A 15,450-nucleotide genomic window follows, 5' to 3' on the forward strand; every position below is an offset into this window, starting at 1 on the left:
GTTTTGTGCCATCCGCGGCCCACATCACGTGGCCGCTGTATGAATTTCTGGCGGGTAGGCGTAAGGACGTCGAGTGACCGACGAGGTGGTGGCGGCATTTGACAGTGCAAAGGAGGCCCTTGCTCGGGCTGCACTGCTGGTGCACCCGCGGGAAGATGCCACGACTGCCCTTACGGTGGATGCCTCGGAGTTGGCGGTTGGTGCCATGCTGGAATAACTGATGGACGGGGGTTGGCTGCCCCCGGCCTTCTTCAGCTGGCACCTCAACCGTGCCCAGACGAAGTACAGCGCTTTCGACCGCAAGCTCCTGACTCTGTACCTGGCAGTGCGCCACTTCTGCTACTTCTTGGAGAGCCGCCTATTCACTGCTTACACAGACCACAAGCCACTCACATTTGTCCTGACAAAGGTTTCCGACCCCTGGTCCGCACATCTCCGAGTACACCACTTCCATCTGCTTCATCCAGATGAAGGAGAACCGGGTGGCCAACGCGTTGTCCCGCCCTGCCGTCAACGCCGTTTTTGAGGTGGCGCCCAGCATTGACTATTCTGCCCTGGCGAAGGCGCAGCTCGTGGACGGTGAGATGCCCGCCTACCGGACTGCCATCTCCGGCCTTCGCCCTGAGGATATCTCTTTCGGCCCTGGAGGAGCAACAATCCTGTGCGATGTGTCGTCCGGTCAGCAGCACCCCATCGTCCCTGCCGCCGGAGGGTTTTCGACGTGATCTACGGGCTGGTTCACCCTTCCATCCGGGCGATGACGGCGCTTGTGGCTGCTCAGTTCATGTGGCATGGTCTGCGCAAGCAGGCTGGCCACTGGGCCCGCACCTGCATTCCGTGCCAGATGGCGAAAACCCAGTGCCATGTCTGGGCGCCCCTCCAGGAGTCTACCACGCCGGAGTTTTTCGTTCATCTCCACGTGGACATTGTGGGGCCTCTCCTGCCGTCCCGGGGCATCATCCACCTCCTCACGGTGGTGGACCGCTTCACGCAGTGGCCGGAGGCCATACCGCTGGCCGATACTTCAACGGCTACTTGCGCTCGTGAGTTGTCCGCGCACTGGATTGCTCGCTTTGGGATGCTGGTGGACATCACTTCGGACTGGGGGCCACAGTTCACCTCTGAGCTGTGGTCGGCCATGGCTCACTTGTTGGGCATGCGACTGCACCACACCACGGTCTATCACCCACAGGCAAACGGCCTGGTGGAGAGATTCCACCAGCAGTTCAAGACAGCGCTGAAGGCGTGACTCTCCGGCCCGGACTGGATGGACGAACTGCCGTGGGTCTTGCTGGGCATCCGAACTGCGCCTAAGGAGGACTTGGCCTCATCCTCAGCGGAGCTCATTTACGGGTCACCACTTACGGTACCCGGGGAGATCGTGCCGTTGGCACCGGGGCAGCAGGGAACGCCCTCATCCACCCTACAGCGCCTTCGCTTGCGCCTGTGCCGACGTCCCGCCATGGGACATTCCGCCCGCACATGCCATCGACCCCCCGGGACTGCCCCTATGTGTTCCTGCGGCTTGATGCCCTCCGGACGCCACTCCAGAGGCCGTTTAAAGGCCCGTTCCAGGTGCTGGAGCACGGACAGGTAAGGAAATATAATATAATAGAATAGCTCGGCTAGTAACTTTCGGTTGAGGAACCTATGTTGAGTTGCAAGAGAAGGGTTTGGGGTTTTCAGAAATACATGTCCCCACAAAGAAATAAAGTACGAAGAACACACACAGGAGAACAGATGGCTTATCATAACATGGAAATGCTGATCTGAATAGGCATAGCTTTATTTATTGCCTTGAAACAATAATCACGCTGTCAGAAGTTGTATTTGGTTTAGTTTGGTGTTGAGAGTGTAGTTGTTAATGGGGTCTCTTCCCAGGACATAGGCACCATTTGTTCTTTCTTTGTGACCCATCTCTGAGCTCTAGTGTGTCACAAAGATGGTTTATGGTTGTTTATACTGGGTCTTAGACAGCAAGGCTAGATAATAGTCTGTGAACGTTTAAATGTATTTATGTTGAGATAAGGCATAAGTGATGGTTGTGTGACCTTTGTATAAGGATGATTTCTTATGTTTATAGAAAACTGAGATAGCAACTCTGTTTTGATCTAAGTCAAACGATTGGGGTCTGCATATAGTAATCTTCCATTTGCTGTGTGGAATGCTATTAGTGAGAAGTCATAAAGAGGCCTTACATTCCTCTCCTACTAGAGATAGAAGAGGGAGGTTGTAATTCAGAATGAAACTAGACCCGAGCTTGGTAAAAAGCAATTATAATTTATCAAGTGTGCCAAGTATATGGCCTTTGTGTGCTTGGAGTTAGGAATTGTGCGATTAGAAATAACTTAAGTCTTTACCAACTTTGTACGAATGGGGCAAAACTCATATTTAATCTTTGTAATCCATAAGTAACTGTATTTTAACTATGTAGTTGTAGGGAAATTATTTGTGAATAGTTTTGTGTTTTAATTAGGATTGTAATTATTAGACTTTGTTTAAATCTGAAGTTTTAGAAATAACTTTATTTTCCAAAAGTAAAATATGTGTTTTGTGTGTATATATTGTGTGATTCCTGTATGATGTGTCTTTTATATTCTGAGACGTGGTCTCTGAGAATTGATTTTATTTTTCTGTGGTTTTACTGGATTTTGAATAAAGAGGGTAAAGAAAACCACAATGCAAACTAGGGTTGTAAAGAGGCCAGAAAAGGGAAAATCATGTGACTACACGTGTTGTCAATCACTGGAAAGGATTTAGTTGATTGGTTAATGCAAATAAGCGAATGTATGGTAAACCATAATGATCGGTTAATAATTTGCCACACCTTCTGTACCCTAATTGTCTAATACCTATATAATGCATTGAGTTTGTACCAAAGTTACTAGTTCTCTGGATCTTCCCCAAATGGCACCCAAGGGTCGGGCCATTTCCACTAATTTCCTGAATCATATTGATGTTAAGAGGTGTTGCCATTCTTGAAGTGTATGAGTGACCAATTCCCCGGAGCCTAACCAAGAATATCATAGGATGTTGTTGGAAGTAAGGGATGAAATTGCTGTTGTCCTGGCAGAGATTTCGTTAGCCACAAGTGACATACTGGAAGACAGAGCAATAGCTAATGTTGTGCCTTAGTATTTAAGAAGGACTGCAAGTACAAGCCAGAGAACCATAGGCTAGTGAGCCTAACATCAGTCATGGGAATGTTAATGGAAAGGATTCTGAGATATGGGATCTACCTGCATTTGGAAAGACAAGGACAGATTAGGGATAGCCTTTAGAGATACAGTACGGAAACAGACTCTTCAGTCCACCAAGTCCGCGCGGACCAGCAATCAGCCTGTATATTAACACTATACTACACACTAGGGACAATTTACAATTTTACTGAAACCAATTAACCACCAAATCTTTGGAGTGTGGAAGGAAACCGAAGCACCCGAAGAAAATCCACTCATTCACATGATCGAATCCGGGTGTCTGGTGCTGTCAGGCAGCAACTCTACTACTGTACCACTGTTGTCGAGGGTGTGGACAAATTTGACAGAACAGAGCATTAGTTGAGGGGAATCGATTGGGTCTCTGTTCAAGGAAGAACCTGAGGACCCTGAGACCTGACTGATGAGGAATGGAGATGTATAGGGATTGGATGAGCATGGTATCAATGAGACGATGGAGATCTATACTCAATACTCTGACTGATGAAGGCCAATGTGCCAAAAGTCATTTTGACCACCCTATCTACCTGCAACCAACTTTAAGGGACCATGCACCTGCACTTCTAGATCCCTCTGCTCCACAACACTCGCCAGAGTCCTATTATTCACTGTGTAGGTCCTGCCTAGGTTAGACTTCCCAAATTGCAACACTTCACATTTCTCTGCAAGCTAATAGAGGTTAATAAAATCATGAGGGGCATATAGATAGGGTAGATAGCCAGGGTAGGGTCATCTAAAATTAGAGGCATGGATTTAAAGGAGAGGGAAAAAATGTAGAGAACCTGAGGGAAAGGTTTTTCACACAGACTGTGATGGGTACGTGGAACATGTTGCCAGAGGAACTGGTAAAGGTGGGTACAATTACAAAGATTAAAAGACATCTGGATAGAAAAGGTTGAGAGGAATATGGGCCAAACAGAGACAAAAGGAAATGGTGACTAGCTCAGCTGTGCACCTTGGTCAGCATCAACAGGTTGGGCTGAATGGCCTGCTTCCATGCTGTAATTTTTTTAGTATTTCTATGTGGGGGAGGGGGGTAGGGTAAGGGGGAAACCGTTTCTCAGTCACTTCCTGACAAGGATGTGACTATTCTCCGAGTCGCATCTTCGACCCCCCCCCCCCCCCCCCGCGGCCTACCAACTGGATTGGCGTGGCCTTTCCTGCCGGGGACCGGACCACAGCTTCAGCAGCAGATGCCTTACCTGGATCGCTGTTTGAAGCTCCGGAGTGTTGGGCCTGCTGCTTCAACATCGTGGAGCTGTGGTTTGCAGAGCTTCCAGCGCGGGCGGCGCTGACTTCAACATCGCGAGTCCTGGGTTCCCTTTGCCGAGGGCTGCCGGCGTGAATCTCCGCCTAGTGGACTTCGGGAACCGCGATCTCCGTTACGAAATGGCCAATTCGGAAGTCCAAGCCACTGAGAATTTTCTCCCGTTCCGACATCGGAGTTCCATCATCCGGCGAGCGGGCCTGAACATCAGGCCGCCCATAGCGATGACAGCGAGGGGTTCGGGAGCCCCCCGACCACAGGTGAACAAAAGAGGAGGATGACTGAACTTTGGTGCCTTCCCTCACAGTGGGAAACTTTGATTCCGCTGTGTGGGGATGTCTATGTTAAAGACTATCGTGTTCTGTGCTCTTTTTTGTTCTATAGCTGTATGGTGACCACAACTTTCACTGTAGCAATTGGTACATGATAATAAATGTCTTTTGTCTCTTGCCTCTCTTGTAATACTCTACAACAAGTCAAATTATACAGTCAACCTTGGAATATAATGTCTCTGCACAATAATGCACGAGGAACTCTGGCAATCCTCAAAATCTAACAGATGCTCAGTGGGTGAAATGTAATTCTCAATCCCAAATGCAATTCACGACTTCATTATAATTAACACCTCACCCACCTAAGCATCAACATACAACCATCTATTGGATAATTATTTCAAGGAAATAACTTGAAACAAACATGTCAGAAGCAGGGATTATTTTGTGTGACTGCCATCCTACATTAAGACCACAGAGTAAAATTCAGCATATACAAGAATAGTACGAACTCCCACTCATAAAACTGAAATCAATTACATTATAAATAGATCAAAAAAATAATTTTAAGATGATGATTTATTATCTGGGTGCACAGAGCAGTCATGAACAGCTCAAGCTTATTTTATATCAGAACTTTGACAAAAAAGATTAATTTCGTGCAATTAATTCTATATATCCAGTACGATATGTGGAGATGTAGCAATTTTAATAATATCAGGGCCTTCTTAAAATGCTGCACCATACATTCATATGATTTAATATCATCTCTCCCAGGATGAGAGAATCCTCCGAGTTATCTGTTGACTTTGATCAGAATCTATCATCGTAACACATTGCTTCTCACAACATTATAAAAAAAACCTGCTTTCAAGCACTGCAACCATCAGCTCTCCCTGAAGCAAGAGATTTATTAAAATACATTGACGCATCATGTAACACCCCTCCCCATGTTCCGTGATGCCTGAGGTCTATGAATAATTCACACAATGGCAGATGAATATACATAGCAAATTAACCAAATATTTTGTTTTCTTCTTTCCTGATGTCCTTCAGAAAGCATTCCCTAAGCTGACATGTATCTATAATTTACAATCCAACAATGAGCATGAGCGCTATTAATAGTGTTTTTGAATGCACAACACTGCAGCGTATCACTTGAGCATTGCAGAGTAGTGTAGAGTCTGAGAATGTCTTCGGCTGCATATAATGAAGAAATCTGTCAGTTATTTTTTTTTGAAAATCCAATTTCAGCTCAATGAACATACAAATAAAAATTAATACAATTAATGCACAATCAGCTACATGAAAAATATCTCGGCAGATTTCCTTTCAAAAGCAAACCATTTCTGCAATTGCACAGCTACAGCATAAAATATCTATAACTGTGATTTACAACCTTAATTTTAATCCAAGTAATTTTCCTGCTTTTTGGGGACTTGGAGATGAATAATTGGGGAGAAAGGTGTGATGTAACATGGGAAAACAAGAGAGAAACAAGTTTAATCCATATTTGGTTCCGACAGGATTCCAAATGTGTATACATTAGAATTTTTTAGATTTGACCCAGAGATTACAATAATTAATGAAAATTACCAGGGTTTGGAATTAATTCAGATCACCACAGGCAAAATTGTTTCCTCCCCCTCCCGTCTCCCAGAGTCAGACATGCATATTGAATGTTGTCACTATTTATGAGCCAAGCAAAAGGCTCAGCACGATTCTTCCCCTGTGCCTGCCATTTTGTTTTCTATAGGAAGCTTCTGGTGTGAAAAGGACAGGGAGTCACAGTTTGATATTAAGGGATCAATGTCGAGAAAAAAAATTGATCTAGAGAGAACAAAGGAGCAAGATTTGGATGAAGAGTACAGGAAATCAGTCAAGAAAGAAAGCAAAGGAAAATGTCCACCAAAGCTCCTCAAACTATATACCCCACGCCACGAGTCAGTGGTGCAAATTAAACTGGCATGCATTGTTGTGTAGGAAGGAATTGCAGATGCTGGTTTGCACCGAATTTGACACAAAATGCTGGTATAACTTAGAAGGGCAGGCAGCATCTATGGATAGAAGGAATGGGTGACGTTTTGGGTTGAGACCCTTCTTCAGACCAACAGTCAGGGGTGTGAGAGCATTGTTGTAATCTTTATGTCTAAATGCACTTCAATGTTGCAATAGTAATTTATAATAGTTGTATATGGACTTATGTTTCAGATGAAGCTGGTAAATTTATTAGGCTGATGAGAACTTCTGTTTACACAGGGCAACCTACTTTTATATTGCTCTGTATCCCACAATTTGGTGACACATCCCAAGTATTTTTGATTCAATGGCATCATCACTGCTAAAACGGCACCACAAAAATCATCTTGGTGGCCACAATTGACCAGACACTCAAATATTGAGTTTACAAAAGCAAGTCAGAAGCTGGTTATCTAGCAGTGAGTGATTCTTCTGACCCCCAAAGCCTTCTCATCTCCAGGGCACTTCAGATGTGTGATGGACAGCATTCCACTTGCCTGCGTGAGTACGTCACCAACAATCCTGAGGCAGCTTGACATCATCGGGGACTATGTAGGCTACTTGAATGGCAACCATTCCACTGTCCCAAACATTCACGGCTCCACAATAGTTATATCATGGCAGCAATGTATACTATTTACAAAATCCGCCACATCATTTCACCAAGGCAATGCTGATAACACCTCCCAAATTTGCCAGTTCCACCACCAAAGCAACACATGGGCATGACATTACCAAGTTCATGTCCAAAAATCAGGTATTTCTCCTGACTTGGTAATAAATGGTTATATTATTATAATATATAATTAGAAGACTTAGGAAGTTCGGTATGTCCCCAGCAACCCTCAATAACATCTCCAGATGCGCCATAGAAAGCATTTTATCGGGATGCATCACAGCAGCTCTATCCAAGACCGCAAGATATTGCAAAGTTGGAGACATAGTCCTGAGCATTACGCAATCAAACCTACCTTCTATTGACTCCACCTGCACTTCACACTGCCTCAGCAAGGCCACTAGCATAATCAAAGACCTGTCTCACCTCAGTCACTCCCTCCTCTCCCCACTCCCATCAGGCATGAGGTACAGAAGCTTGAAAATGCATACCTCCAGATTCAGGAACAGTTCCTTCCTAGCTGTTATCAGGCAACTGAACCGTCCTATCACCAACCGCAGAGCGGCCCTGACCTCTCATCTACCTCAGTGGAGGCCTATAAGCTATCTTTAATTGGTCTTTACCAGATTTTAACTTGCACTAAATGCTATACCCTTTATTCTGTATCTGTACACTGTCGATAGCTTGATTGTAATAATGTATAATCTTTTCACTGACGGGACAGTACGTAACAAAAACTTTTCACTGTACCTTGGTACACGTGACAGTAATAAACAAAACAAAACTCAACTAAAATATATGACTTTATCCATATTATCCATTACAACTGTGCCAAAATCCTGAAACTTTCTACTCAAGAGTAGTGGCGAGTACCTTCATCTGGATTCAGCTGTTCAAGGAGGTGTCCCATGTCAAATTCCTTTCAAATGCAAATAGATAATAATTGTTTTATCTATGATGCCTTTATTAAATGGGATTTTGGAAAGATAAATGTTATTCTTAGAAAGGTCATTTGGCAGTAAGAGAAAGAAATTAATTGAATAACTTGCAGTTATATATAATCTCTACTGAAATATCCTAAGGTCCTTACCGGTCAGATAATTAAATCAAACATCAAGTCTTAGAAAGCAATATCAGATCTGGTGACCCACGACTTGGTCAAAGAAATAGGCAGTAAAAGCATCTCAAGGAAATCATTGAAAATTTAAGACATGGGAGACCATTCCGTTCACTATGCTTATGCCTGTTAATAAAAAGCTATCCTGTCTAAAGTCCTGGCTCTTCAAGGATACATCCAAGTTCTTCTACATGAGGAAGATTTCTGCCTTTATCTGATTTTTCAGTGGTGAAGTCTGGGCCATAACCCTTCTGTGTAAAATAATTTCCTCATCGCCTTTCTTACTCGTTTAGCAATCATTTTAAATTTATACCCCCTAGATTTTGATCCTTAATATGTATACTCTCAAGGTACCACATTATTTTATATTCCTTCAGCAAGTCTCCATTCAACCTCAATGACTCTAAAGAGCGCAAGCATCCAATCTTTTCTCATATCCACATTTTCCATTGCTGGCGACTTCCTCATAAATCTTCTCTGTGTCTTTTCCAGTACTATCGCATACATCACGAATGTTGATGATCAGAGCAGTTTGTGGAGCTCAACTCGTTTTGTCTACAGTTCCAGCATTAATTATTTGCTCCTTAGTTCTAATCCTGGGCCACTTACATTTTTTTTCAAAGCTCATCTGCAAACCTCAATATCATGCCCTCTATAGATAGGTCTATATCAAGAGCCAAATCTTGTCAGTTCTTGTTCATGAGCACTTCCGAGTTTTCAAAATTTCTTGGTCTATAACGTTGAATAAAATATTGCTGCACTATATGTGAAATAATGAAAAATGGCATAAAAAGTTTCAAATTTAGGGCGGTAGAGTTACTGCCTTACAGCGTCAGAGACCACCAGCCCACTCCCACTCCCCCCAGTTTCGATCCTGACGATGGGTGTTGTCTGCAAGAGTATGTACAGTCTCCCTGTGACCGCGTAGGTTTCCTCCGGGTGCTCTTGTTTCCTCCCATATCCCATGTACAGATTTGTACGCCAATTGGCTTCAGTGAAATTGTAAATTGTCCCAAGTGTGTAGGATAGTGTTCGTGTATGGGGTGATCGCTGGTTGGCGTTGACTCGGTTGACCAAAGGGCCAGTTTCCACGCTGTTTCTCTAAAGTCTAGTCTGTCAAGTTTAGTTATTAATTGGCAAATTTACCTCCATGGTGGATTCACTTTGAGAGCATCCAGTGAAGTATTACTTTTCGATTTTAGATAGTCACATTAAAGAAAACCATTCACAAAGATAGAGTAATTGAGTGGTGTGAAGGAATTGAATCAATACGTATGTTACATCATATTTGGTTAAAAACCTATGCTGCGACCAGTGATGATTAATGAGCTTCCTCACATCAGTAACATTTTCAGGATATTATTCTGCGTCTTTCAGTTATCACTGTTTAAATAAAGAAATTACAAATTGGTCTCAGAATTATTAACTTGATTGATGATACAACAATTTGGACGTAAAATTTTAACAGTGAGATTGATAGCAAGGTTACAAATGCATCGTTACCAATGACATTTTCCACTGAGAGGTTGCTCCCAAGATAGAACATAACTGATTCACATGTGCCAGGGCCTCATCATTAACTGTTATTGTTGGTGGGGCCATGTTATGCATTAGAGGCATTAACATAAACTTATTGTTAAGTAAGTTTTGTGCAAGACCTATTTTTTGTTCACTTCAGTGGATGAATCACTAATGATTGGAAGCTTGGCTTCCAAGAAGCACATATGCAAGCATCAGACACACACAAAATGCTGGAGTAACTCAGTGGGATAGGCAGCATCTCTGGGGAGAAGGAATGGGTGACGTTTCGGGTAGAGACCCTTCTTCAGACTGAAAGTCAAGGGAAAGGAAACCGAGAGATATAATCAATGATGTAGAGATATATAGAACAAATTAATGAAAGATATGCAAAAAAGTAACAATGATAAAGGAAACAAGGCATTGTTAGCTGTAGCTAGGTGAGAACGAAAGATGGTGTGCGACTCAGGTGGGGGAGATAAGGAGAGAGAGGGAATCCAGGGGTTACTTGAAGTTAAGAGACTTCAATATTCATACCAAAGATCCTATAGCAGAGCAAGATAGACCACTCTGCTAAATGCAATGGGCTGACGTGTAGTACGCAACGGAGCTGAACGTGGGCCCTTTTTTCAACCATTTCAGTAACCCGACCCGACCCGACTCGCAGTGTAATCAACGTTGCGAGGTAACAGTTTGTATTAATAAATTATAATTCTGAAAATGAGGAGAAGATTTTTACCAAAGAACTTTTATTTTTACGAGGATGTTTCCGTAACCTGCTTCCGTCTCTGCACTAGTTATCTTTGCTCCGCTATGGGATATTTGCTGCAGAGAAATAAGCCGGTTACGGAAATGGGGCCGAAAATTACCCATGAATCTGCTCATGACCATACTACGTCTTTTTCGTCAAGTGGGCTATCTTGCTTGCTATAGGATCTTTGATTCATACCCCTGGGTTGTAAGCTGCCCAAGCAAAATATGAGATGCTGTTCCTCCAATTTGTGTTTAGCCTCACTCTGACAGTGGAGGAGGCCTAGGACAGAAAGGTCAGTGTGGCCATGGGAAGGGGAATTAAAGTGTTTAGCAGCCGGGAGATCAGGTATGTTCAGATGGAATTAGCGAAGATGTTCAGAGAAATGATCGCCCAGTCTACCTGAAAGGACTGTCGGGGTCCCTGGACATAGTCGAAGGAAGAGGTATAGGGACAGGTGTTGCATTTCCTGCGGTTAGAAACATAGAAAATAGGTGCAGGAGAAGGCCAATTGGCCCTTCGAGCCAGCACCGCCATTCATTGTGATCATGGCTGATCATCCCCAATCAATAACCCGTGCCTGCCTTCTCCCCATATCCCTTGATTCCACTAACCCCTAGAGCTCTATCTAAATCTCTCTTAAATCCATCCAGTGATTTGGCCTCCACTGCCCTCTGTGGCAGGGAATTCCACAAATACACAACTCTCCTGGTGAAAAAGTTTCTTCTCACCTCAGTCTTAAATGGCCTCCCCTTTATTTTAAGACTGTGACCCCTGGTTCTGGACTCGCCCAACATTGGGAACATTTTTCCTGCATCTAGCTTGTCCAGTCCTTTTATAATTGTATACGTTTCTATAAGATTCCCCCTCATCCTTCTAAACTCCAGTGAATACAAGCCTAGTCTTTTCAATCTTTCCTCATATGACAGTCCCGCCATCCCAGGGATCAATCTTGTGAACCTATGCTGCACTGCCTCAATCACAAGGATGTCCTTCCTCAAATTAGGAGACCAAAACTGTACGCAATACTCCAGATGTGGTCTTACCAGAGCCCTATACAACTGCAGAAGAACCTATACTGAAATCCTCTTGTTATGAAGGCCAACATTCCATTAGCTTTCTTCACTGCCTGCTGTACCTGCACGCCAACTTTCAGTGTATACAAGGACACCCAGGTCTCGCTGTACCTCCCCCTTACCTAACCTAACCCCATTGAGATAATAATCTGCCCCCTTGTTTTTGGCACCAAAGTGGATAACCTCACATTTATCTATATTATACTGCATCTGCCACACATCTGCCCACTCACTCAACCTGTCCAGGTCACCCTGCATCCTCCTAGCATCCTCTTCACAGTTTACACTCCCACCCAGCTTTGTGTCATCCGCAAACTTGCTAGAGTTGCTCCCAATTCCCTCTTCCAAATCATTAACATATATGGTAAACAGTTGCGGCCCCAACTCCGAGCCTTGCGGCACTCCACTCGTCACTGCCTGCCATTCTGTAAAGGACCCGTTCACTCCTACTCTTTGCTTCCTGTCTGCCAACCAATTTTCTATCCACGTCAACACCCTTCCCCCAATACCATGTGCTCTAATTTTAGTCACCAGTCCCCTGTGCGGGACCTTATCAAAGGTTTCTCCGGAAGGCGGAAAGGGGTGGAGATGGGAAGATGTGGTGAGATGGAATCTTTGCAGGAAGCAGGGTAGGAAGAATAGTCGTGATTGTTGTGGGAATCAGTGGGTTTGTAATAGACGTCAGTCGATAGTCTATCTCCTGTGATGGAGATGGTGAGATCAAGAAAGAGGAGGGAGGTGTCGGAGATGGTCCAAGTGAATTTGAGTGCAGGATAAAAATTGGTAACAAAGTTAATGAAGTCAACTTAAATTCACTTGGACCATCTCTGACACCTCCCTCCCCTTTCTTGATCTCACTTTCTGTGACTTTCAGTCTGAAGAATGGTCTCGATCTGAAACGTCACCCATTCCTTCTCTCCAGAGATGCTGCCTGTCCTGCAGAGTTACTCCACCATTTTGTGTCTATCTTCAGTTTAAACCAGCATCTGCAGTTCCTTCCTGCACATAAGCAAGCATCATCTAGATATTACAGCTCAATGGGTAAGGTTGGAATGGAAATAACAAAGGTTTATCAATTTCCTATTTGCCCTGAAAATGAGCTCCCCTCCAGCAGAAAGTTTGTTGGTTCAAGAAATACTGAGGAAAGGTTGGAATAATGATATAACAGTAAAGGGATCCAAGAAGACTGTACGTCTTCTTGAATTCTGCTATTGTACATTAATATATACAGGTCCCTTGTAGGTTATGAATGCCCTGCTTACAATCAACCCTTACAAATGAACAAGCATTTATTTGAGAGCTCGACAGGATGGTCTGAACCCCCAGCTATTGGGGAACTTCAGTCAACCTGCCATCTGAGGATTAAATACCCAGCCACATTTTAGACTTGTGAATTGTCCATGATATGAACAGTTCACAGGATCAGAATCCTGCCATAACCCGGAGAGGAATCATATATTGAAACATGCTCCAACCTCATACCCCAAATCCATCCTAGTACCCCTACCACTCAACTTTCCCTTTCCGTCATTATTTTTGTATTTTAATTACAAATATAAGGATGCCACAAGAAATTAAATGTGGAAATCCTGGTCACCTATTTATTTTAAATCACACAGACCAGGCTTCCCACCATTGACTCCATCTTCACTTCATACTAGCTCATAAAAGCAGACAATATAATCAAAGGCTTGGCAGCCCTTGTCATTCCTTCCTTTGCCTGCTCTAATCTGGTAGAGGGTACAGAGGCTTGAAAGCATTCACCACCACACCCAGGAAGAGATTCTTCCCCTCTGTTATCAAGTTTCTGAATTGTCCTTCAATAAGCTATATTGTATGTTCGCTCTAACTGTTGTACCCGAGTTCGAGACTAGATTGTATTTATCTACAGTGTATCTAAACTGTATATCATGCAAAAAAAGCTACAAGTGACAATAATAAACCCAAGACTAAACCTAAAGTGTGAATGCACAGCACAGAAATTGAAACTGCAAAGTTCAAGCAATGACCAAGTGACTAGAAATTGAAAATAGCCTTTGGGTTTGTGGAATATTTGTGCTATTTTCTTCTCATAATATTATTCTTCAAGGTCACAAAGCAGAGAACAATAAAAAGGTAACTTGATTGATTGATTGATTGATTGATTGATTGATTGATCAATTGACTGGTTGGTTGGTTGATTGATTGATTGATAGAATTCATTGCCACACAACCAGGGTCGGTGGAATTTTGGGTTGTCAGCAGCGGTACAATAATAAAGAACACACAACCACAATAAAAATGTAACGCAAACACCCACCACAGCATTCATCACTGTGGTGGAAGGCACAGAACTTGGCCAGACCTTAACTTATATATTATTTTTAAGTGGGGGAATGACTAAAATAAGATGTTTTGTACGTCGCAAACTGGCTGGAAGAGTTTGGCTTTCTTTCCTGGCACACATACACCCAGTTTTGAAATATGATCAAAAACAGGATTGTACATTATGTTCCAACCAACCTCCTCCCCACCACCCCACTAGTGTAGCTTAATCTGAATTTCCTGCCATAAGTGCACTTATTCATCTACTTTCAGACCAACCATCTGTTTATCTCTATGATTCCTACATTTATCAGTAACCACATTCAGAGAAAAGGCCTTTCAGGTCAATCCACATTATGATAAACTCTAAAGCGTTATCTTACACATGCATGGTGTCTATCTGACCGCCCAGAAGCACCTATATAAAACACCGAGGTTATATTTGTCCATTTTGTCGTTCTTTCATTTCCATAAATTAGTTTGTGCTGTAGCAAAAAAAAAAAAACCCCGTAACAAAGTGTAGACATAAAGTGCCCTCCATAATGTTTGGGACAAAGACCCATCATTTATTTACTTGCCTCCGTACTCCACAATTTGGGATTTGTAATATAAAAAAAATCACGTGGTTAAATGAATGAATGAATTAGTACGTTTATTGGCCAAGTATTCACATACAAGGAATTTGCCATGGTGCTCCGCCCACAAGTGACAACATGACATACAGTGACAGTTAAGAATGATATATAAAACATTAAACATTAATAATAAAAAAAATAATTTTACTTAAAGTGCACATTGTCAGATTTTATTAAAAGTTATTTTATACATTTTGGTTTCACCATGTAGAAATTACAGCTGTGTTTATACAAAGTCCCCCCATTTCAGGGCACCATTATGTTTGGGACACATGACTTCACAGACGTTTGAAATTGGTCAGGTGTTTAATTCCCTCCTTAATGCAGGTATATGAGAGCTCTCACCACCTAGTCTTTCCTCCATCACCTTTGGAAACTTTTATTGCTGTTTATCAACACTGGGTCCAAACTTGAGCCAATGAAAGTCAAAGAAGCCATTATGAGAAGGAGAAACAAGAATAAAACTGTTAAGAGACATCAGCCAAGCCTCAGGCTTACCAAAATGAACTGTTTGGAACATCATTACGATAACACTGTTGAGCTTACTAATCGCAAAGGGACTAGCACGCCAAGGAAGACCTCCAAATCTCAAAATAATAAAGAAAATTCCCAAACACCTGTCCGACAGATCAGAAACACTCTTCAGGTATGGATTTG

At 43.0% G+C, this 15,450-nt stretch overlaps 1 protein-coding gene across 5 annotated transcripts in view; it reads right to left on the bottom strand.

The window, feature by feature from the left end:
- The window catches only part of LOC129700352 (gephyrin), a 459,263-nt gene that overhangs the window by 387,470 nt on the left and 56,343 nt on the right, over nucleotides 1-15,450 (bottom strand). The window lies entirely within an intron of this gene.

The sequence above is a fragment of the Leucoraja erinacea genome, chromosome 9, assembly GCF_028641065.1.
Source record: "Leucoraja erinacea ecotype New England chromosome 9, Leri_hhj_1, whole genome shotgun sequence".
NCBI lineage: Eukaryota > Metazoa > Chordata > Chondrichthyes > Rajiformes > Rajidae > Leucoraja > Leucoraja erinaceus.